Genomic DNA, 23,050 nt, shown 5'->3' on the forward strand with positions numbered 1-23,050 from the left:
CGGTCATGTCAAACTAATTTAATCAGTTTCTATGAGGAGGTAAGTTCTAGATTTGACAGCGACGAATCAATGGATGTCGTATATCTGGACTTCTCCAAAGCATTTGACACTGTACCACCTAAAAGGTTAGTATATAAAATGAGAATGCTTGGACTGGGAGAAAATGTCTGTATGTGGGTAAGTAACTGGCTCAGTGATAGAAAACAGAGGGTGGTTATTAATGGTACACACTCAGATTGGGTCACTGTCACTAGTGGGGTACCTCAGGGATCAGTATTGGGCCCTATTCTCTTCAATATATTTATTAATGATCTTGTAGAAGGCTTGCACAGTAAAATATCTATTTTTGCAGATGACACTAAACTGTGTAAAGTAATTGACACGGAAGAGGACAGTATACTGCTACAGAGGGATCTGGATAGATTGGAGATAGATGGGCAGAGAAGTGGCAGATGAGGTTTAACACTGACAAATGTAAGGTTATGCACATGGGAAGGAATAATGCAAATCACCCATACATACTAAATGGTAAAACACTGAGTAACACTGACATGGGAAAGGACCTAGGAATTTTAGTGAACAGCAAACTAAGCAGTAAAAACCAGTGTCAGGCAGCTGCTGCCAAGGCCAATAGCATAATGGGTTGTATCAAAAGGGGCATAGATGCCCGTGATGAGAACATAGTCCTACAAACTATACAAATCACTAGTCAGACCACACATGGAGTACTGTGTACAGTTCTGGGCTCCTGTGAACAAGGCAGACATAGCAGAGCTGGAGATGAAGGACAACTAAAGTAATAACTGGAATGGGGCAACTACAGTACTCTGAAAGATTATCAACATTAGGGTTATTCACTTTAGAAAAAAGACGACTGAGGGGAGATCTAATTACTATGTATAAATATATCGGGTCAGTAAGTTAGTGAACAGCAAACTAAGCTGTAGAAACCAGTGTCAGGCAGCTGCTGCCAAGGCCAATAAGATATTGGGTCAGACCACACATGGAGTACTGTGTACAGTTCTGGGCTCCTGTGAACAAGGCAGACATAGCAGAGCTGGAGAGGGTACAGAGGAGGGCAACTAAAGTAATAACTGGAATGGGGGGACTACAGTACTCTGAAAGATTATCAACATTAGGGTTATTCACTTTAGAAAAAAGACGACTGAGGGGAGATCTAATTACTATGTATAAATATATCAGGGGTCAGTACATAGGTCTCTCCCATCATCTATTTATCCCCAGGACTGTGACTGTGACAAGGGGACATCCTCTGCGTCTGGAGGAAAGAAGGTTTGTACACAAACATAGAAGAGGATTCTTAACGGTAAGAGCAGTGAGACTATGGAACTCTTTGCCTGAGGAGGTGGTGATGGTGAGTTCACTTAAAGAGTTCAAGAGGGACCTGGATGCATTTCTGGAGTGTAATAATATTACAGGCTATAGTTACTAGAGATGGGTCGTGCCGCACCTGAGGGGTTAACTGCTGCCGCTGATCGCAGTTACCTGTCAGAGGCAGGTTGCCGGCTATGTGATTCTGCGCCAACACACCCGCCTCCTGTATTAAACGTTAATTATCATTGGTGGCGCAGTGCGCCCTCCCCCCCAGTAATAAAACCATTGGTGGCGCAGTGTGCCCTTCCCCCCACTCCCCAGTATTAAAATCATTGGTGGCGCAGTGCGCCCCCCCCCCCCCAATATTAAAGTAATTGGTGGCAGTGATAACAGGGTCCCCTCCCCTCCTCTTCATTGGTGGCAGTGGAAGCTTCTGATCGGAGCCCCAGCAGTGTAATCCTGGGGCTCCGATCGGTTACCATGGCAGACAAGACACTACTGAAGCCCTGGCTGCCATGGTAATCTCCCTGCTGCTGTGTGCACAAAGCCCAGGGCAGCAGGGACAGTGTGGGATCCTGTTTACTCTAATAGAGCTTTATTAGGGTGAATAGGTCAAGGGATTAAAAGATCCCAGGTTCTAGCCCCTAAGGGGGAAAATAGTTGTTAAATAAAAAGTAAAAAAAATAAATAAAGTTTAAACAAAATATTAAGTATAAATCACCCCCTTTCACAATTTGTCATATAAAATACATAAACAATAAATAAATAAACATATCACATATTGCCACGTCCGAAAAGTCCAAACTATTAAAATGTGGTGAACACCATCAAAGATTAAAATGCACAGAATATCAGTATAAGTTATCGGCTATCAGCCTGAAAGTTCACAGGTTATCGGTATCGGCTCTACACTTTTTTAACTGTAGCTCCAGATAACTTCCTTTCCTTCAGTGAGCTTTGCTTCTATTCTGCTGAAGCTCCTGAGGGAGCCTGCAGCAGTCTCGGTAATGTCATTTCCCAGTCTGCCTTAAAATATCTGTAAATGTCAACGCTTGTCATGTGCTAGCAACATCTTGGTCTCATGTGGGCTGCACACTTCCACTGCCGCACACTCATCTTACTACTGCCTGGCTAGACAGTAGAGGAATTGGTCATTGGGATGACCTACATAGACTTCATGATATACAAAGGCTTGCATACTAGAATTAGCTTAAGAATCAACATTACACAGTTAAGCCAGATGGACAATCTAGCAATTCAGACCTGTAGGGCTGGCCGATCAGCACCAGTTAGCCCCCTAAGACCCCACATCCTAAATATCTGGGCCATCTGTGAGCTAGCTCAAGGAATCGCAGAGCCCTTAACAACATCATTAAAGACAGAACACAGCAGATGGACTTTGTTTGGGAAACTAAGAGTAGTTTCTGACCTTAATATTTATTTTACTCAGCCTTTAATGCTGACATATTCTGCAGCGCTTTACAGACATTATCATTGCTTGTCCCCAATGGGGCTCACAATCTATATTCAGAATGTCTTTGGAGTGTGGGAGGAAACCGGAGTACCCAGAGGAAACCCACACAAACATGGGGAGAACATACAAACTCCATGCAGATGTTGTCCTTGGTCAGATATGAACCTAGGACGCAGCTCTGCAAGGCATCAGTGCTAACCACTGAGCCATCCGTGCTTCCCTATGAGGACCGACTAATGAAAAGCAACATTTGTACAAAAATAACCAAATGTAGTGCACTGAAAGAAAATGTCTTCTTACAGATCCTTTAAAGAGGACCTTTCACCAGAATAAAGCATCTAACTATACAGACGTGTAGAGCGGCGCCCAGGGATCCCCTTGCACTTACTGTTATCCCCGGGCGCCGCTCCGTTTGCCCGGTATAGCCTCCGGTATCTTCATAGTTAGGCTCCACCCAGGGGAACCTGCCGGCGTCTCTTTCTCCTATGCTGTAGCGCTGGCCAATCGCAGGGCTCAGCTCATAGCCTGAGAGTTTTTTTTTTCTCTCAGGCTATGAGCTGAGCGCTGCGATTGGCCAGCGCTACAGCATAGGAGAAAGACGCCGGCAGGTTCCCCTGGGTGGAGCCTAACTATGAAGATACCGGAGGCTATACCGGGCGAACGGAGCGGCGCCCGGGGATAACAGTAAGTGCAAGGGGGTCCCTGGGCGCCGCTCTACACGTCTGTATAGTTAGTTTAGATGCTTTATTCTGGTGAAAGGTCCTCTTTAAAGGGGTTTTCCAGGATTTTAATATTACCTATATATAATATGACCTATCAGATCAGAATAAACTGTGCTGTCGCCATACCTTCGTCTATTTTCTTGGATTCACCTATCCTCAGGATAGGTCATCAATATCAGATTGGCGGGGGTGCTGGGTGTCGGACTGGTTGTAGAGAAGGCCGCGCTGTGTGCGAGCGCAGACATCCCTTGTTTGTTTACCTGCTCGCCGTGGACATCACAGTGGTGAGCAGTGTAATTCACTTCTATGGGACGTCTCCTTCCGATACACTTGAATACTACAGATCCGTCCCATTGAAGTAAATGGGGCAGCTTCTTGTTATTACACCTGTTCACCTTTGCAATGTCAAGCAGGTAAACAAACAAGGGAAGTCTGCGCTCGCCTTCCCTTCAACCAGCTGATCAGCAGGGGTGCTGGGTGTTGGACCCCCGCCAATCTGACACTGATCACCTATCCTGAGGATAGGTCATCAATATTAAAATTCAAGAAAACCCCTTTAAGTGAATAACATGCTTGAAGGACAATAGACAGTAGGTTCAAACTAGGTAAGGGTCATTAATTTGGTAAATAAATTATCACATAACACACAGGTCAGATCTCCAAAATTACCCTTGTGCTCAGCAAACTGTATTGGATAAGAAAACAAAAATGACAATATGACCATAACCAGTGGATGGCTGGCAGGGTTTAAATGCCTTTGGGCTAATTATTTTAAGTTTGCTGAGGGTTAGGACTAAGAGGCCATGTGGGTGCTCCTCCATAAATCAATCCACCATTGCATTATTAGGAAACTATGAAAGCAATATACAATGTAGCTGCCAACAGGAAAAAACAAGCCTTTGGTTACAATTATTGTAAATGGATAGCTGGTGCTGCCATTAAAGGCTGTATTATACATGCAGATTTTTTGCGACAAGCATTCGATTATCTTGTGGTGTAATACTGCCCCCGATTGCCCGATGAACGAGCAAAAGCTCGTTCATGGGGCAATCCCAATCTTTCAACAGGTTTAAACCTTAGGATACTGGAGGTTTTTTCGTTTTCATTTTTCTTCCCTATCTTCCTAAAGCCATAACTTTTTTCTGTTCACATATCCATATGAGGGCTTATTTTTTGAAGGACAAGTTGTACTTTCTAATGCCATCATTTAATATGGCATACAATGTAGTGTGATGTGGGAAAAAATTCCAAATAGGGTGGAATTGGAAAAAAAATGCAATTCCTCCACCGTTTTACGGGTTTTGTTCCCACAGCGTTCCCTTTCCCTTTGCGGCAAAACTGACCTGTGCCCTTCATTCTCTGGGTCAGTACGATTACAACAATATCACATATGTATTGTATGTCTAAATAGTGTAAAAATAAATGAAAACTTTGAAAAAAAAAAAAATATTTGTACATCATCATATTCTGACCCCCATCTACTGAGCTGTTTCAGGGCTCATTTTTTGCGGGACGATCTGTCGTTTTTATTGATACCATTTTGCAGTGTGTGACTTTTTTCATTTTTATTTTTTTACTTTATTCATAATATTAAGAAATGACAGCCATATCAAATACACAAAATATTTGGTTTCTCAATATAAACCCTATCACAAAATACATAGATACAAACCCCACAATCGCAATCCCCCTGGTGGAGCGAGGAAAAAAAAGAAAAAGGAAAACCGCCACAACCTTTTACCATATGGGCCACAATTTGAACCATACTTCTGGCTTACTTTGGGAAATATATCTAATCCTTTTATATGTCTTCACTTTATTAACCAAACTAAGCCAGTTATTTATATCAGGAGAAGTTCTAGCCATCCACCCACGTGCTATAATCACTCTAGCCAACATGAGAACCATAGAGATAAGTTTAAACTTATGGACTGCACCTTGATCTTTCTCTATGTCCCCCAATATGGCAACTTGAATATTAAAAGGCAATTGTACCCCAGTCATATTTTTAACAATTCCATATACATCCTGCCAAAAAACCTGAACAGATCTGCAAGACCAGCATAGATGCATGAAGTCGGAGAACTCGTGGACCCCCCTGGGGCAAGCCGAGTTAGGCCCCCCATGCATCCTTGCTAGTTGAGCAGGAGATAAATATAACCAGTGTACTAAATGGAACTGTATTACAGTGTGATTAGTAGTCACTGAACATCCACTCATGTTGCAATAAATCCTGTCCCAGTCTGACTGAACTAATCCGGGAACCTCACGTCTCCATCTCCCCCAACTTGGAAATGATTCCCTACCTGCCATGGATCAAACTCATATATATATGTGATAACTTAATCTCTCCCCCCCCCACCCCCCCTGTTAACACTCCTCGGCAGTGTGTGACTTTCTGATCACATTTTATTAAAAAAATTTGAGTGAGCGAAGTGATAAAAAAAAACTGTGAATAGGCGATTTTGACCCTTTTTTCTGTTACGCGATTCGCCATATTGGAAAAATATTTTTATATTTTAATAGTACGGGCGTTTTCAGATGTGTTGATGCCCATTTGTTATTTATGTATTTATTTTTTATTCTACAGAAAAGGGAGTTAAAAATTTTATATTTTTTATATATTTGTTAAGTTTTCTATTTTTTATGGTTTTGTAGCTCGTACCATTCTGTACCATCATGTTTATTATATATCCATATTGGTACTAGAATTTCTCTTTTCATATGTTGGCCTGCCACCTGCTTGCCAAAATAAGAATTGCAGCTTCAATACCCTGGGTCTCTTAAGAGAGACCCAGAGTTTTTAGATCAATTACCGGTATCCTCATTGGATGCAGAGGATGCCGGTAAGATGCCCAGAAGTGAGAGCTTCCAGGTTTTTCCCCCTTTAGATGCTGTGATCACACTTGATCACAGCATCTTAAGGCTTCAATGACCGTGATTGGCATTATTGCCAGGCGCGGTCATTAGCCGCGGGTCTCTGCTGTTTGAAACAGGGGAGATCTGCCGGCCATGGTGCCCACTGCACACGCTAGCAGGCGCCATGATTACCCATCGCTCCAGCGCCGTACATGTACGACGCTGGTAGCGAGGGGTTAAAATTAATTGTTTGCCGGCGGTAGAGCGTGCTGTCTAATTACAATCTGCAGCCAGCAAACCACTAGACAGCATGGGGATGAGCATGTAGTAATGGCGGTTTCTTCCGCTAGCTAGCAGGCAATTGCCAGGATCTATCTCATATCTATCTATCTATCTATCTATCTATCATCAAACCAGTGCAAAGGAAAACTGGCTTTGTTGCCTATAGCAACCAACCAGATTCCACTTTTCATTTTCCAAAGGAGCTGTGAAAAATAAAAGCAGGTATCTTATTGGTTATTATGGGCAACTATGCCAGTTTCCCTTGTGACCAGTTTTGATAAATATAACCCACAGTGTTTTACACAGTGTTCAAGCAGATTTTGACTTAGCTATATGTATGAGGAGCCTTTTATTCTGCTGACAGTCAGATCCCCACCAATCAAACCTTTGTGGCCTATCCTAATTTGAAGAATTATAATTATTACAGTACTGGAATGTAATTCAAAAGAAGATGGCAACAGACCAGCAAATTTTGAAGGAAAAGTTATGATTTCTTCCCACGTTACGACACTTCATCTTCAACTGAAACTTTTCAGTTAGCGCTAAAATGTCATGGGGAACATGCGGAATAAAACCATACATTTTTCTTCACTAATTGCTGAAGTACTGCTATCTTCTTCTGATTTACTGTTGAAGAACTGCTTGGTCGAAGTCTCTTTGGCTCTTGTACGTGGAAAAAGTTCTAAGTATAGTGCTCCATGTTATTGGATTTTGTAATATTACAGTACAGAAGATTCCAAGAAGCTACAAGGAGGTGCCTAACATAGAACTCCATAATATGTCAAAAATGTGTACTAGGTATAGTGCCCAGATCTCAAAAAAAGATTGGGGGTTCCCCACTCCTAGAGGTGGACTCGCAACTATGCCATCAAGTGCATATGCTGTGCATGTTTGAGATGGAAACACTCTTTTAAGCATGTTACAGGTTCTCAGTTGGTTCTTCTGAATCATTCTGTCCATTTCATAATCAGGGGTGCACCACCAATGAGGCGATTGCCTCAGGCAGCACCAGGTAGGGGCAAGAGGGGGCAGCGGAAGGGGGATTATCTGTTTCTGCAGTATAGTATTGGGAAGCACAATGGGCACAGTATGTGGTGCTGTATTACCCTGTATGTTTTGTAGCTCTGTATGTAATGTTTCCTAAGTATGTCTTTAACAATAGGGCTGGAGGGAAGCGGTTAGGTTAAGAAATAGGCATAGGGGGTTGGGGGCGCCATTTCAGTTTTCGCCTCAAAGCCAGCAAAAAGGCTAGGTGCACCTCTGTTCATAATACGGAAACAGATAGCAATTTGTCAGCACTTCATTTTCTATGAAGATAATTTTGTTAAAAATGCACACAAAAAAAATAAATAAAATGACTTGTGGATTGTATCCCTAAAAACTTCTGCCGTGCTAATTATTTGTATCTTCCTAAGCTTAGCCTCTGTACATGTGGTGCATCTATAAAATACGAAGATATAGCATTGCCCCTCTGAGAGGTATCATTATCCTTATAGCTGTGTTCAGACCACCATCACTGTACATAACAGAAAAAAGCCATCTTAACACATTAGCCATAATACTCCCCGAGTTAGGTTGTGACTTTATTAGCACCCCGTTGCTTTATCACTGTGGCAACGCTCTCTGGCCATTATTCTGCCAATTGAAGCATTTAATCACAATAAAGAAACTATCATTTATTGGGTGTTTGCTCAGTCGGCGCAACATTATTTTTCATGTCAGAGTCTCTGTTCTTAAACTCATGCCGATACATATTTCACAGACAGCATAAGGCAACGTACATTAGCATGTATTTTAATAGCTATGTGCAAGTCTGTATATACATATTCAGCTCTGTGTGATGTCTGTACTCCTTCCCAGCTATAGACCATAGTAAAAGCTCCCACAGGAGATGCAGTCCATGTCATATTGTCCCTCTCCACATTTAATGAAGGGGAGTTTAATCGTCGTATGCATCACATACAATGAGCAGATGGCACTGCAGTAATCTGGCAAAGAACATGCACACAAACAGATTTATGGATACCTGAATATGGGAATGACCGCGAGATCCTGGACTACGTCAGATGTACCATACAGTGTTGCCAACAGTGTTGTCACGGACAGCCAACATTTTATACAGTAGGGACAAATTAGAAAACCATAAGGAATGATAAAGATTAGAAGTAATCCATGTCTATAGCTCAATATACTGATCAGAACTCATGACCAGCACTGACTGCGAGCTGTAAAATGATGGTAATCACCACCAAAATAATCTAGTGACATACCACCAGCCTCAAGAAAATCATGGACACATCTATTTTTTTCATGGACACAGGAAAAAAGTTGCTTATTTTTACTTTCCAAAAATTTCTGGTACCCATACAACTAACACGGCAATGTATAAGGTTGTCCAAAGAACATTCACATGAATTGATCATAAAGTGGAATCAGAAGGCTAGACATGGACCAGCAACAAAAACCAACAAACAAAAACACCCCATTTCCCAAGATGATCACTACTATTGGGCCCGTTTCATGCGGATGAATAGCTTTTAGCATGCCCGATTACTTTAAGGGAATGTGTAATCAGAAAATGACCGACTGCTTAAAACAAAAACTTGATTTAAACTTTTTTTTTTGAATTTTTCTCTTAAATTTTTCCATGGCAGTATCTATATATTTTTTTTAATGTACATAATCCTCAAATGTTTACACTGTCCAGGTTGTCTAATAATAGGTGATGATTTCCTGTTCTGTACAGATAACTTTTCAGTGGCTATTATCATTATCACCACAGGCAGAATTACAAGGACAAATAACACCTCTATATGGATAACACTAAATCAACCATTCACAATAGGTGATGTCACAGCTTATCAGCTCCCTCCTGACCTCTGCACAGGTCACAGAGCATGCCTAGAAAATTCTCCCATAGAAGTCAATAGGGTCCTCTCGTTTCCATTGTGTCTATGGCCTATGTAGTTGCTCTCAAAAGACAGGAAGTCTTAAAAAATGTTATGCCTGGTGGCCAGTGTAAAAATTGCAGGAATATTTATTTATTTTTAATGACAGCAGAGTCACAGAATATTGAAAAAAACTTGAAAAAAAAATCAATGTTTAATATAAAAACATGGGGGCAGATTTATCATACTGGTGTAAAGTAGAACTGGCTTAGTTGCCCATAGAAACCAATCAGATTCCATCTTTCATTTTTCCCAGCTCATTTTCTGATGACACATTCCCTTTAAACAGGTTATCCCATGATTAATGTAAAAAATTAAAATAATACTTAATCTAGTATATAACAACCTCTTTCTAACAAATCTAGAACCATCCCTGTAACTCACATTGCTCCAATTGTTCCGCTATATTTATTTCAAGTTGGCAGCTTAGCGGGCATGCCCTTTCTCAGAGGGTGTGCCCTGTCTGCTGCAGCTGGTGGCAGTTGAAGGATGGAACTGATCATGTGCTTCCATCTCAGTGAGTAGGACAGAGATATTAGAAAAAGAGCAAACAGCAGATGGCGCTATACAGATAGATTTCATTGAATAACTCAGTAGCTATAATACATTTTTAATTACATGCAATTACAAAAGTATTTAGATCGAGGTGCTGGACTATTATTTGTGGGACAGCCTCTTTAACAAATCTGATATCAGGGAAATAAACTTGGAATAATGTCTGTAATGCCTGTGGTCTTCATCCTGTGGTTTTTTCGCTCTTGTGACATAAACTCCCAGCATACCCTGACAGCAAGTGACAGGTCATAATGGGATTTAGGCTACGTTCACACCACCGGTAAACTGATACAGCAGGCTGTTTTGGCAGAGACCAGCCTGCCAGAGATTACCAGTTATGGCATTTTCAGATACTGCCGTTGACCGTCAGACCTCATTGACTATAATAGGATCTGGAGGGGATCCTGCCGCTTTCCAGCATGAGTGGCAGGTTTCAGCCACGGGTCCGGCAGTGAACAGCGGTAACCGGCAATGCCAGATCCGATGACCTCCATCAGACTTTTCCCTGCCGGACAAACCTGATGAATCAGTTTACTGGTGGTGTGAATGTAGCCTAAGAGTTTCAAAGTAGACAGATTGGAGATCACTGTTTTATATGATTCCTCAGTTTTGTACTCACTCCTAAGTTAGGGCCAAAAAACATATTAAAGTCACCTCAAACCTGCACCATGTAGTCAAGGCCCTATTGTAATTACAACATGAAACTCAAAAAGCTGTCCTTTAAACCCTCCCTGAGTCATAATTATTGCTGATCCTAATGATGGCAGTGTTTTTCTGAGTCCTATATTGGATTCTTTCACATATCATTGTCAAAATGTCTTTGATGTATCTACCCACTCCGAGCCTTATCAGCACAGTTATAATAATTTGTTCAGGATGTAGATTGTGATTCGATTGTTCCTGTGAACAAAACCGCCAGAGAAAGAGGTGGAAGTAGAGGCGACACAGACACAGATATCCCCCAGTTGTAATTAAGACAAGCAGTTAAAGAGAATTTCTACCTAAAAATGTAAGAAATGGCCATGTAGTAATAAATCAGAGCAGTAATGGTGACAGCCAATATCACTGCACTTCACCTTGCTACATCCACAAAAATAACCACTGCAACAAAACAGAAAAAACATTTCTAAATTCTGATTTACCAACACATGAACATGTGAATATTTTGTGTGATAATTCCCTCAAAGTAAAATGATCTGTTTTGCAGCCAACTTTTGTAGCATTTTGGATTCTTGCCTTATAGATCCCTAGTCTTTTAATTGGGAAACCGATGTTCTATTTTATGAAACTTTGCTTGTATAATGTGACCATTTTCAGGACACTGGACAGCTCCAGCTAGTAGATGTATGGGGGAGGTTACCACTATTCTAACAGTAGTATCCTGTAGGTATGGCAAACGCAAGGATGCTTCCTGCATAAAATTATGATCGGTGTGGTGTGATCATCTTTAGATGTATCATATCTACAAAATTATTTATTCAACATTTCTGCTGCTATAAGCCAGAAAGATGAGGGGAGCATTGAGAAGTATTTTCTTCATCTTGATAGGAAAATGAGTAACATAGCATGTTGGTTCATGATACAGACTCAATTTGCATGCTAGGCAAATCCGCTTCCCAGTTCACATAGTTCTAAAGCCTTCACTGCAAGATACAAAAGTATCTCAGAACTACAATACTTCTTTTCACCACTGCCAATAGTATATTGTTATAGACCAACACAAAACCAATACAATCTCAAACCTAATATATCCTATATGGATCGGATCATCACAAGTTGAATACCCAAGATCTCAGCATCATGGAATACTAGGTAAGTGAGCTTCTCAAGTTAAGAACAAGTCCATTCATTTTTTTTTAGAAAAATTCACTTAGAAGATTTATAGGAAAAAAAAATAGCAATGAGTGAGCACCATACAGGAGTGTAGGGAAGAATCCAACGTCATATTCCATCCAATGAGGTGGAGTGCTATTAACATCTCTTCTCCAATCACCATTGCCAAAACACCCTTCGCATGAACTAGTTGAAATATCATGTGCACTGTATAGATCACAAAATGTTATGACACTTACATAGTATGGTGTCTCCTGGTGTTCAAAATGTATAGCAATGTGAATGACCACTTTGTGAACTTAATACTGGTGCACACACATACACCCTTCCCCCAGGTCTCTGCATAATGATCCTTTGTTCTATAGTTTTCTGCCATGCTTTGCAGGAAAGGACCAGAGCCTCTCTAGTTGCAAGCATTATAGCTGAAAAGACTCCTGAGGAAGTGAGAAGGGACTATACTGTCAGTTTCCAGAGGGAGAAGGAGACTGATTCAGTCAGGAGTCTACCTCCAGTAGCCTAGATGAGCAGCAGCAGCAAATGAACAAAAATGGTGAAAAAGGTATTTATACTAGGTTCTCTGTAAACTACTGTGAAACAGCTGTTAAGACGCCTTCAGGACTTTTGGTATGAAAACAATTCACGAGATATAGACCCTTTAACCTGTTATGAAATCATTTATATAGTCCTGTCTTAGAGTGTCTATCTAAATATTTCTATCAAAAGATCATTAGATACATGGCAAAAGGGTAATTCCTTTCTCCTGATAAGGGTCCATTCACAGAACCGTATTTCTGGATCCACATGCTTTATATAATTTTGCAGGAACGGACAAGAATAGGCATTTCTATCATAGGGATGGCCGTGTGCGTGCCAAAAAATGCGGAACGCACACGGCCGGTACCCGTGTTTTTCAAATCCACAATTTGCAAAACGAAAAACATATCGGGTTGTGTGAATGTACCCTAAATGAACAAGATTTCTGTTAATTTAACTGATATTATGTCAATACATTTTATGAGCTATAACAACAACTCACAATAATTTCACAGTAGGTCCTCTCCATTTTTAGTTTTTACATTCAGAAATATGTAACTATAGCAACCGTTGCCAAGCTCACTAGCCTGTGTCAGCCATGGCTCAACCGAGACACACAAAAAGTATGGATAAATTTAAAAAAAAGCCAAGACATAACAAAAAAAAAGTGTATCAAATGTGTTTTAAACTGTGTAAATAAGCAAGGTAGATAAAACACTACTGAAGCTCTAATCAACTGGCTGTAGATGGGCTGGGGACCACAACCCCCCTTTAGTCAGGCTCCCGGTCTCACGGACCAATATACCCTCAGACTCTGTAATATTTTGTGACACTACTCTATCTCTGCATAGTGGTGCCCCAGGCAAGTATAGTTTTCACAATGCAGAAGACTGGTCTTTCTCCAAGCCAAAATTAAAGTTTAAGTCCTCCGTACTTTCCCCAGAGAAAAACTATTTAGATATAAGGACTATGCACCAGTCAGTGGGCGAGTCATACATGAAATAAGAACAAGGCAATGACAGGTGACACTTAAGTCATTGTGTTGCTGCCAAAGACTGTTCGCAGCAGTGACGTGTCAACCATGTGTTACATCACTGGGTCAAGTGACTCATGGGTGACTCGTCACCGTAGTGGCCAGGAGACCTGCTTCAAACCGGATGTTGATGTGCAGAGATCCGAAACCTATGGCGCCGGAACACAGTGATGGGGATAAGGTAGGTATGATTCCCACCATGGATCTGACCATGCTGAGGGGTCTGCAGAAAAAAACTCCTCATGGGGGAACACCTTCTTTAAGGACTGAAGTTGAGAAATACTGATTTTGAATATCTTCTTCATGTTTTCAGCACGTTAGAGAAAAAAAAGCATCTCCTTAAAGTAAGACTGGGTTCATATCACGTTTCTGACCTACGTTTAGCATATACAAAAAGATGTATACGTTAAATGGATCATACTTTGGAATCCATCTCCATAGAGTTCCATTGTAAAAAAAATTATACTTTAAAGGGAACCTGTCACCTGGATTTTGGGTATAGAGCTGAGGACATCGGTTGCTAGATGACCGCAAGCACATCCGCAAAAAACGGAAGCCGCCCGTGCGCCTGCCGCAATTTGCGAAACGGAACTGGCGGCCCATTGTAGACATGCCTATTCTTGTCCGCAAAACGGACAAGAATAGGATATGCTATATTTTTTTTGCGGGGCCTCAAAACAGAGCAACGGATGCGGACAGCACACGGAGTGCTGTCCGCATCTTTTGTGGCCCCATTGAAGTAAATGGGTCCGCACTCGAGCCGCAGTTGTTGCGGACCCGAAAAACGGTTGTGTGCATGAGGCCTAATGTGAAGGAAATCCTCAATACATAACGAGTCAGGGGTCCATCAGGACAGGATAGTTAAAAGCATCAGAAATCAAAACTGTAGGAGTCTTCTAACAGAACAGCTTCCTTTTTCTTAGGAAACAGCTCTGAGCGATATTCATGACGTAGCTATCTCCTGTCCCAGTTTCCATCACTAAGCCAGGGCTCATTTCCTACACATATTACACTCCATGCATATAAATGTAAACCAGCCCACATAATACCAAACAGGAGATTCACTTCCAAATACAGTGGGAGCGCAACTTCAAAGACCTAGATTTCACTTAAGGATATCATGAGGCTGTTCATTACAGTCACCTTGAAGGAAAAAGCTGTCAAAAAGCAATGAAACCCCCCCCAAAAAATCCATATTTATATCAAATGATCATGGAAATAGAGAGGTAAGTAACAAAATCTCTCAATGAACACTCAATAACACACCTCAAGACGCCATGTATCAAGCCTAATAATAAAAGCATATTTTGGATCATTTCTGATATATCTAACCGATACAATAAAGAAATCACATTGGTGAGCCGAAAGCAGACAGCAGGGGGTTAATGCCTAGCAGCTGACGTTACAATTTGTTGAAATATAAATGCGGTGGGAAAACGCCCAACATCACATTATATGGAGATTCTCTGGAATTGTAGTTGCTATGACAACGCAAGGAAACCCTTTATCACCACGGACATGTGCAGCTATTTTTAAATGCAACAGCTGGATTTGTCTGAAGCGCACTTCTCCTCCTCCCCAGATATTTTTAATACTCTTCCCTCTGTAGCTGCCTCAACGTGTTAACTAAAGAAATGTTAAGGATTACTAAAGACAAGCCTACGTCAGCCACACTTTAAGAAATGTGCATACGTATATCCGAGACTGGCATCAAATATATTTAGCCAGAGAGAATCTCGAGAAAGCCGCCTCTGCCTTTGAATGTGGAATGGATGGCTATTCTTGCATTTTCAAACATTATTGCATTCAGCAAAATTATATATATATTTTTATATATATATATATATATATATATATATATATATCAGTATGTTACAAAAATTGCCAAAAAATAACACACCAAGATAGAAATGTCGAATTGCTGCAGAATGTGCATGCAGTTACTTCTCGGGCAGATATGAAGATGATTACAGGTGTGGTCTGATTAGACACTGGGTCTTGCCAGAAGAGGGCTTAAAAGTGCTTCCCCTTCCTCCCTATAAAAAGGCTCTCAGTGGCTACTTGTGGGAAGTGTACCTTTTGGTGAGAGATTGTGGGAGGAAACTCACGCAAACACGAGGAGAACAAACTCCATGCAGATGTTTTCCTTGGTCATTAGCAAGCACTGCAAGGCACCAGCACTAACCACTGAGCCACTTTGCTGCCCCATTAGTTATGAGAAGACACACAGAACAGGCTCTGGGCAGCCCAGACATAACACCAGTAGAGAGGACCATTTGATGCACCAACAAGCACAAGCAGCTCCCACAGTTTTGTTGTCCAACATTGAGACACAAGTTGAACCTTCATTACACACCCTTTTCTCTGTCCGTACCATTCCAGGCACTCAGCAAAAGGAAATGTGGTGTCACGGTGCCCATTATGGGTTACGCAATTGATAGCCAGCCACCGTTGCCTTCATTTTCAGTGGTGTTATGAAAGGGAAACCTGGACTGGAGCAGTATCATCTTTAGCGACAAATCCATGTTCTGTTTGGGATCCCACAATCCTGATCCAATCAGGATCGAGTATGAAGGGCTTGTGGTGAGATCGTTAATCCCACCTTTGCTGTGGAGCGACACACTGACCCAACCGCTGAAATGATAATCTGGGGGGCCATTGCATACGAAAAACGGTCACCCCTAGTAGTGATACCATGGACAACAACAGTTCGGTGATGTGTGAAGGACATCCTGCAGCCACATGTGTTGCCTCTCATAGCAGAACTTCCAACTGGCATATTTCTGCTCCCCCACACACAGCAAGGGTTTCCAAGAAATGTGTCTGCCACATTGCACCATTTCTTTGACCTGCCCGGTCACCAGATTTATTGCCAATCAAGCATTTACGGGATCAGCCGAGACGCCAGCTTCCACAACCTACGAGTGTACAGGATCTACAGGCCCAGCTGCATCATCTTTGGGTAAATGTGCTGCAGTATAACATATGGAACCTGTATGGCTCTATGACCAGCCGTGTCTCATCTTGTATCCAAGCTAGAGGTGACCAAACAGGGTAAAGAGCCTCCTTTCAATTGTACAGTTTCCCCAGTAAACTTATCCTTTCATTCTAATATTGTAATCACTTACACATATCATTAAGTTCACACATTGAAAGTTTCATTGGAATCCAACAACTCCTTCTTGATCTTTATTTTTTGGGCAGTAGTGTACATTGGTGAATGTGGACTAATGTATCTTTACAATTTGAGGTTTAACATTGCGTGAGAAAGCATAACTAGTTCAAATAGTACGATCCAAATATGAACCTTGATTATTCCCCTTATATTTCAGTCATTGACTTTCCAAGTTGAGTTAAATAAACCAAGATAGAGTGAGAGACACATCATTTATAAACTCAATGTAGACCTCACCTAGAGAGTGGGTCGATAATGAAAAACAGACTCTAAAGTCCAATTAGCTGTGCTGAAATTTCACAATAGATGTTCTATAAAGAAACACTGTACTGGAAGATGTTCTTCCTATTCAGGTTCACAAACCTGCCATGCATGCTGATAGAGATATAGTCTGTGACATACATGCCTTCCTATTGCTTAGGACAGGTTCTTAGTACTCTGCTCTTGCTGATGGATGAGAGGTCTACAGCCATTTCAGCCACACATAGCGGTGTTATCTCTCCCACCGATTTCTCTACTGACTCTATTGCTTTGTTCTTCGCACATTTGTAATCTTGGCTTGTTAATGTCTTGATCTCTGTAATACAATGACAGCATGCTTCTCATCATTCATGAAAAAACACATTTATTAATACAGGACACTATTCTGAATCTCTGCCCTATTTCTTACTAATTCAGCTCTTGCTGACTAAAAGGGCTTAAAGAAAACTCGTCATGCACGACTAAGACTGCTCCTCTAAAAGCAAGCAAAGTTCCTAATTACAGGATACTTTTCAATTACATGACTTTTGAAAATTCCACCCAATTTTGAAAAAAAAAAAAAATGTGCGTTATGCTCTGTTTCATCCTTTTCCCCTCCGGTCACTGCTGAGAAAGTAATTTGTCCTTGTAATCTGGAAACACTAGAGAACACATAGCATTCTTAATAGAAGCAGAGCTTTAGCTTTGCATATTTAGTAGCTGGTAAAAATGTATAACTCCTGCTAACATCAGAAAGGAGTATGAATTTGTAATCAATTATAACCCATTGACAAGCAAGTCAGTGGCTAAAGTGGTTGTCCCATCAAGACAACTTATTCCCTATCCACAGAGTAGGGGATAAGAGTGTGATAGGTGGGGATCTACTGATACGGGGAGATTATATATATATATTTATATATTTCAAATCTGGTCAGCATCAGATTTAATCCCTTTAAAGGTATAGACTGGGTGCCAGAGTCAAAATCCCTTGATCCTGGGTGCATCAATAAAAGAAAAAATTCCACGGCACTCCTGTAGATATGGTGAGAGAAAGGTTCCGTGAGGGGACGAAATGTCGCTGTGACATGTGTGAATAAAGGACACTTGTTTTTTCACTATATCTACAGGAGTGCTGTGGAATTTTTACACTCATATCTTAGATTTTTCTAAGATCTATTGGTACAGGAGGAGGTGTTATCAGTGACTGACAGCTATCTCTCTATGCACACTTATACACACAATGCTATCAATCACTGATAACACCTCCTCCCAGTACCAATAGCTGTTCACAGAAGGGAGAAAGTTGAGATATCAACATATAAATTACAGGTTTTACAGAATCTTTTCCTACAAAAATATATATCTGCTTGACTTCTCCTGCCCTATAACATGGTTCTGTCATACTGCATTGCATTTTTCTGGTGACAAGACCTCTTTAAAGGAAAAGGAGCCAATCTATTCTCGACCACTAGTTCTTAGATGGGTGATGTTGATCTTTTGTGATGGCTGGAACCTGATATCTGCTCTAACTAATGGTAAAACCATCAAAAGATTTTAAGCAAATGAGGGGTAGGCTTCTTCCCTAAGGAGAGAGGACCTATCCTCAGTCATGACCTGTCAATTTCAATATATACTTTTACTTCTTTTAATCAGGAACAGACTGGGAACTTAAAGAACTACATGAAACCTAAAAGTAGCCTCTAAGATGGAGGCGGGTCCAATAGACAAAAGGCATGGCAACACACCAGCACAGAAAACCACCCCAGCAGAAGCGCATACCACAGTACAGCTCAATATACTACCACTGAAGATACCCTTCTGTAGTGGCCAGCAAAAGCGGCCATGTTCTTTCCTCCTCACCAGTTGTCTGTAATTAAGATATAGAGCAGGGGGATTACAAGGTGACATTCAGCAACAACCCAACCCTACCTTCAGCATCCTGCCTGGACTGCCCTAGTAATGACCTCTGTAGTGCCCCCCCCCCCCCTAATATTGTGCTCCCCAAGTGGCAAAGGAAAGGAAAAAATATACCTGAGTCACATTCCAACCCCTCTTCTGTGGTACAGGCCACAAGCCTCTTTCAGTCTGTGGCCTGAGACTCCTGTGTCCCTGCACCATGTATATTCTGCAGTGGCCTGTGGCCTATGAGGGTGAATGGTGGGGCAGACGCCATAGGCTGCCAAGCTCTGCTTTAGTATTTAATTGTACAATTAAACTTAGAAGGGCATCTGCAGCCGCCAGACAGGTACATAAATGCCTGATGCTCCAAGTGCTAATTAACACAGCGGGCATTAGATCATTATGTACCCAACCAGCAGTAGGTCTCAGGAGGCCTCCTGGACATCATCCCACCAGGAAATTTCCCTGTAAGGTCAATAGCCAATCCACCCGATTTTAATAAAACAATTTTGGAGAAAATTTGAAGTCTGCATGGTGCCGTTCTTATGAATGAATTTGCCAACTGGGCACAGGGGCTGATTAGCCATACCTTACAGGGAAGCTTCCAGGTAGGCCGATGCCCAGGGGGCCACCTGAGCCCTCCTCACAGCCGGCCAGGGGCAGTTTTTGAGGATGTATTTTGTGGTGCTGGCAGTATTTTGTGATGGACTGAGATATTCAGCTCTGTTAGGGTGGTATAACGTGCAACAATATGGTATTGCTGGCCCGCTTACTTGTGTTGGGCCTGCCTTCCATCAATTTGGACCTGACTACAAAATGCGGCCACTTTTGGTATTTTTTCCAGGGCCACTTTAAGTTCTCAGTCTGCCCCTGACATTACCAGTTAGGACAGTGCCCCTACACAATACAATCAGGGCTGACAGAGCCAGACTGTGTAGGAACAATCCCCTTTAATAGGATGACTAGTAGTAACCAGTTGTCAATTCATTCATTTCTAGGATGCATAACAAGGGGACAACACAATGCAGAGCTATAAGAAAAGATGTTCCAGATTTATTTCATGGGGAATACAAGCATTTATTAAAACATACAAGTCAGAAGAGATGACATGCACACTTTAAATGTTTTCTGCAACGGTGGTCCATGTGACTCAGTCTTAGGCCTCATGCACACGTCCGTAGTTTTGGTACAGCCTGCAGAGAACAGCCTGCCAGAATTCTCAGGATCCGGTGCTGCTGAAATGCCCGCCAGCCCCATTATGTATTATAGGGAGATCTGTACGCATTCCAGCAGACAATGTGGAGGATCAGCCGGACACAAACCGCTGCATGCTGCGATTTGCGTCCGGACGATTCCCAGTATTGTCTCCTGGAACGACCCGACGGAATTCACATGGGAGGGTACAGCTAAATGTGGGCATATACTCTGTGGAGTTTCCGCAGTGGAATTACGTGTGGAATATCCACAACAGTAATTATTAGCAACACAGTGGACAAGATATTTTTTTTTATTTCATTGACAAGGTCAGAAAATTGTATTAAACAAAAGATGCCCATAACTTGACGAGCAGATTTTAAATCCGCAGTATGTGAATTTATGCTTCAGATATTTGCAGTGCATTTCACCCTTTGCAATGCAGAGTATTTCACTCTGCAGATTTTACAGCAGATTTGGTGCAGATTTTCCACAGCAAACTATCCCGCGTGTAGCTGCACCCTAAAGGCTGTATGAGCTACATTTTTGCTGGAAAATAACCTAATATATTTCTAAGCAAGAGAGAAGGAAAGGACTGATAGAGATTCAAAATCATTAGCAGGCAACAGGAGCTGCTCATTCAGTATGAAGTAATGGAACGGATAGCATCTCCAGGTGAAGGCTTCGGTAATGCCACAAGCCAGTTCATATCAGCTGTATAGACCTCATCAGAAAATCCATATATGAAACCGAAGGATGCTTTCAGTGTCATAGCCTTTGACTGATCACTAATATCAGAGTGCATGAATGTCACATACTGGGAAAGAAATACTGGGAGCAAAAATGATGGATATTATATTAGAAACTATGGCATTAAAAATCTAAATATATAAATCTTCTTTCTGAATATTGCTGAAATTATCATTGACACCAACTTATACAGATCTACAGATAGGGAAACTATGGAACGTGCAGGGTGGTCTCAGGAGGCATATGTTACCCCCATGGTGATTTTGTAGTCTCCAGAAACTTTTTGATGCAGAAAGGAAGTGCGTCTACAGACAGGTTTGTGTCCATGCAAGAATACCCTTCAGATGTTCCAGTAAGGCCGAATGCACACGGCCGTGAGCGGTCCGTTGTAACACGGTCTGGATTCCTGCTGAGAGCAGGAGCGCACGGCGTCATTGGTTGCTATGACGTCGTGCGCTTCATGCCGCCGCTGCACTACAGTAATACACTCGTACGAGTGCATTACTGTAGTGCAGCGGCGGCATGAAGCGCACGGCATTATAGCAACCAATGACGCCGTGCGCTCCTGCTCTCAGCAGGAATCCAGACCGTGTTACCACGGACCGCTCACGGCCGTGAAACACGGCCGTGTGCATTCGGCCTAACAGCTGAAGCATGTTCAGGAAAAGCTCCAGCCACGTCTGCTGAGACAGTTCTCTAGGTGAGAAGCTCTCAAACTTTCACACCAGGGCTATGAATGCTAAACCCTGGTTATCTCAGTAATTCAACCCACAAGTCTGGTCAGTGAGTGACCAACGAGTAGGACAGTGCTCTAAACAGATCATGGCATTCCTGAATAACGGAAACCAGACGGATCCGTTATGCGGCCCATAGACTTCTATTATGACGGAATGCAAAACGGAATGCCTCTTAAAGGCATCCCGTTATAGAATTCCGTTATGGCCCATGGTAACGGAATCCATATTGGAATTGTAATAAAACCCGAACCCCAACTTCTAAAACACAAGTTCACTCATCCTTTGTGAGCAACTCTTTCATTCAGCTCATGTGCAGGGTGCTGGGAGTCAGACCCCCTCCTGATTAAATATTGGTGGCCTTTTTTAAGTTGTGAAAAAAAACTATAACCAACTATTTAAAATGATGATGAACAGTCTACTTTGAAGAGAGGTTGCTTGTTAGCGTACATGATATTCCAGTACAAGTTAACAGTTTAACCACCTCAGCCCCCAGTGCTTAAACACCCTGAAAGACCAGGCCACTTTTTACACTTCTGACCTACACTACTTTCACCGTTTATTGCTCGGTCATGCAACTTACCACCCAAATGAATTTTACCTCCTTTTCTTCTCACTAATAGAGCTTTCATTTGGTGGTATTTCATTGCTGCTGACATTTTTACTTTTTTTGTTATTAATCGAAATTTAACGATTTTTTTGCAAAAAAATGACATTTTTCACTTTCAGTTGTAAAATTTTGCAAAAAAAACGAGATCCATATAGAAATTTTGCTCTAAATTTATAGTTCTACATGTCTTTGATAAAAAAAAAATGTTTGGGTAAAAAAAAAATGGTTTGGGTAAAAGTTATAGCGTTTACAAACTATGGTACAAATATGTGAATTTCCGCTTTTTGAAGCAGCTCTGACTTTCTGAGCACCTGTCATGTTTCCTGAGGTTCTACAATGGCCAGACAGTACAAACACCCCACAAATGACCCCATTTCGGAAAGTACACACCCTAAGGTATTCGCTGATGGGCATAGTGAGTTCATAGAACTTTTTATTTTTTGTCACAAGTTAGCGGAAAATGATGATTTTTTTTTTTTTTTTCTTACAAAGTCTCATATTCCACTAACTTGTGACAAAAAATAAAAACTTCTATGAACTCACTATGCCCATCAGCGAATACCTTGGGGTCTCTTCTTTCCAAAATGGGGTCACTTGTGGGGTAGTTATACTGCCCTGGCATTTTAGGGGCCCAAATGTGTGGTAAGGAGTTTGAAATCAAATTCTGTAAAAAATGACCTGTGAAATCCGAAAGGTGCTCTTTGAAATATGGGCCCCTTTGCCCACCTAGGCTGCAAAAAAGTGTCACACATCTGGTATCTCCGTACTCAGGAGAAGGTGGGGAATGTGTTTTGGGGTGTCTTTTTACATATACCCATGCTGGGTGAGATAAATATCTTGGTCAAATGCCAACTTAGTATAAAAAAATGGGAA

The 23,050-nt window shown here is 41.6% G+C and overlaps 1 protein-coding gene across 1 annotated transcript in view; it reads right to left on the reverse strand.

The window, feature by feature from the left end:
- Positions 1-23,050, reverse strand: part of PPM1E (protein phosphatase, Mg2+/Mn2+ dependent 1E) — a 277,467-nt gene that overhangs the window by 171,285 nt on the left and 83,132 nt on the right. The gene's annotated exons all lie outside the window — the stretch shown is intronic.

Source organism: Bufo bufo, chromosome 3 (genome assembly GCF_905171765.1).
Source record: "Bufo bufo chromosome 3, aBufBuf1.1, whole genome shotgun sequence".
Lineage (NCBI taxonomy): Eukaryota > Metazoa > Chordata > Amphibia > Anura > Bufonidae > Bufo > Bufo bufo.